General features: G+C 39.6%; 1 long non-coding RNA gene across 1 annotated transcript; it reads left to right on the plus strand.

Annotated features, from left to right (window-relative positions):
* The first annotated feature begins 346 nt into the window (after nt 1–346).
* LOC145436844 (uncharacterized) lies at nt 347–2,835 on the plus strand. Its single transcript, XR_013914436.1, has 2 exons — nt 347–1,629; nt 2,644–2,835. It is a non-coding gene; the product is annotated as an uncharacterized LOC145436844 (long non-coding RNA).
* The last annotated feature ends 232 nt before the right edge of the window (nt 2,836–3,067 follow it).

Below are 3,067 nucleotides of genomic sequence, written 5' to 3' on the forward strand. Positions count from 1 at the left end.
GATTCCGAATTGAGAAGCATCAGTTGACAAAATGAGCTGCTTGTTTACATCATAATGAGCTAACTGCGTAGCGTCGATTACGTCGTTTTTAAGAATGCGAAAAGCTGCGTCACAGTCCGTATTCCAAATGAATTTCGCGTCTTTTTGAAGAAGGCGGTACAAAGCAGCGGCTTTATTCGTGAAATTTGGAATAAACGCGCGATAATAATTGACTTTGCCCAGGAATGCCTGTAGCTGGCGAACATCCTGAGGTTTAGGCAACTGTTTGATTGCTTCAACGGATTTGTGAGACGGTCGTTTGCCGTCCTTGTCGATTATGTGACCAAGGTACACTCTTAGAAATATTCGTAGATTTACCCAAATTATACCGGTAAATTAGTCCCGTCAGTTATATTAACGGTAAATGCCCGTTAAATTAATATAAGGGCACGTCGAAAGTAAATTTACTTGTTTTTAGAGGGTAAAAAAATTACAGATTAAATTCGTAGAAGCAATTTACGGGATAACCAGTATTTCATATTTACTTTTGGATTTGTAAAAGCAATTTACTGGATAATCAGTATTCTGGATTTAATTTTGCATTCGTAAAAGCGATTTACTGGATAATCATTAGTTGCAACATTGCTATTGCACTTACAATTCGATCATTTTACACGCTTACGGTCTTATGGACATATATATGTGATTTTCGTCATTACATCATGTTTCAATCATCAAGCAAATTACGACATCGATAGCCGTGCTGAATGCTAATCGGTGAATGGTATCCGAACATTTGGGCATTGCAGATACCATCGTTTATATCGCTTTATAAATAGTATGCTTTGAGACATCAAGGTCTGGCAATAGTAGCATGCCAAGCGAATTTGGTATGTTATGTAGTTTTGCTGCAGGTATGATCTTTTGTGTAATTATCTGTTGGACCAGTTCTGCCACCATTGCAGACTCCTTGACGCATGTATGATGCAAACTATATATCGAAACACTGGAGCTGGTGTGTACTGTATAGCCGCCATGCCCCTTTGCCATTGCGACGAGAGTAGTAAACGTCCTTTACCTTTTTCCTGCGAATGGCCTTATGAATTGTTTGATCATGAATTCGTAGCTGCTCGAGCGAACAGTACCTTGTGACGTCATACAAATTCGAGACATAGCGGCGTCAGACGTCAGACATATCTGAGCCTGAGCACGTGCGGCTGAATTTTCCGAGATAGATATTATATCGACGTGATGTTTTCGTATTGGATAATAACAAGATGCGTTGCTGTAAGATATTGAGGGTTTCGAAGCCACAGCTTAACTTTAGCTTTAGAATATTTCTGGTGTTGATTGCAGATATTGTAGGTATAGCAGTATCCGAGCTGTTTCTGAAGACCTATGTATTTTCGTTACAGTTTAATGGTGAACAGAAGCTATGGCTTATAAGAATGTGTTACATTTTCTGACATTGAACTAAACGAAAATGGAAGCGTTATGGCATTATGAATCATGACGTCGAATGCTTATGTGATAGAAAGGGATCATTTCGCCTCTCGCTTCTAGCACGGTGCCGTGCGAAATGCATTGGACGTGCGATGCAAAGGAATATTGCCAGAAAAGTTTGCAATCACGCTGGAAAAGATGATTCAGGTACGAAGTCCTAGGCCAGGGGTATCAAACTCAACTAGCGTCGCTGGCCGGAGTCAAACTTTCAAACCGCTCGCGGGCCGGATCACTCAAATCATTTCAAAATGTTACGGTACATCAAAACGCCCGCCCTTACTTTTCGCTTGAATAGTTTATTATCAATCCTGTATACATTTTGGTATTTTACATAACATTCACGATCATATCATATGGATATATTCTAGCAGCACCTTTACTCGCAAACAACGGAATTTTGGCAAAAATTCAGATTGATCGTTTGAATTCAAGCGCTAAAACACTGACTCTAACGACGGAATAAGCTGACATATTTGTATGCTCCCTTTGTTTTATTCGTAATCTGCCGTTAACTCATCGTATGCGCTTTGAGGAACACAAGTGATTTAATTGTAAACGCAGACGTTAGAATTTGGCTCATTATTATTCGTCATTCGGGTTTCTCTGTCTGTCTGGGGCCTTTGAGTATAAGTGATACAGCAGTGCGACCAAATATATTTGAATTGTATTTTTTGTAACTATTATATTCTCCATGCGACCTGCATATAACAGTTTCTTTTTCACTTCACAAATAACTACGTTTTGGCTCATTTTTTTCATAAAAATATGAACTCAGTGTGCACGTTTGGGAGTTTTGGGAATTGGATGTCTGTATCACCAACTTGTTCCTGATGATGACTAGAGTAAAACCATAACACCACTGTCGGATAATTATATTATGGCCTATGATCTTGACATTTGTGGCCTTGCGGGAAGTATTTCTTACAATAATATCTCAACATTTGTTAGAAAATGTGCTGGGTAATACAGGGGTTTTTCAAACCACTCAGAATTGCTTCGCAGGCCGCATGCGGCCTGCGGGCCTTATGTTCGACACCGCTATCCTAGGCCATCATTATTCGAGAAATTGACAAGAATATGAAAAGTCGCAGTATGTCATACTATAGCGTCTCAAAGTTTCCAAATTGTAACTGTGTTGATGACTGCATAATCTTTGTTCAGATTATAGAAGAACCTACAAAAGAGCATGGCCCAAAGTACAGTCCTTCAACTGCCATTGAAGTTTTGATGAAGCCCTCTTCATTCAGGCAGTTGCTGACTGATGATCTTCACAAGAAAGACTGGATTTTCGTCATTATCCACACTTACTTTTTTTTACGTGTGCCCGCAACAAATAAACCTGATTCAAATTTACTGGTCTCAGGAACGTAAAACTGCTGCAAGGGACCAGACGAGTATATTGATGTTACAGGAGATTTCTGTTACCTTTAGTTACGGAAATTTTCCGTAAAACTTCCTACGGTCAGCATATGTAAAATCATATTACGGGGAGAGTTATTTCGAATTTACTGGTCTCGTCAGCGTAAAACTGCTGCACTGGACCAGACCAGTAACTTGGTATTACAGCCGTTTTCCGTTACGTCAG

The sequence above is a fragment of the Botryllus schlosseri genome, chromosome 4, assembly GCF_051294905.1.
Source record: "Botryllus schlosseri isolate E-star chromosome 4, Bs_hap1, whole genome shotgun sequence".
In the NCBI taxonomy this organism is placed as follows: domain Eukaryota; kingdom Metazoa; phylum Chordata; class Ascidiacea; order Stolidobranchia; family Styelidae; genus Botryllus; species Botryllus schlosseri.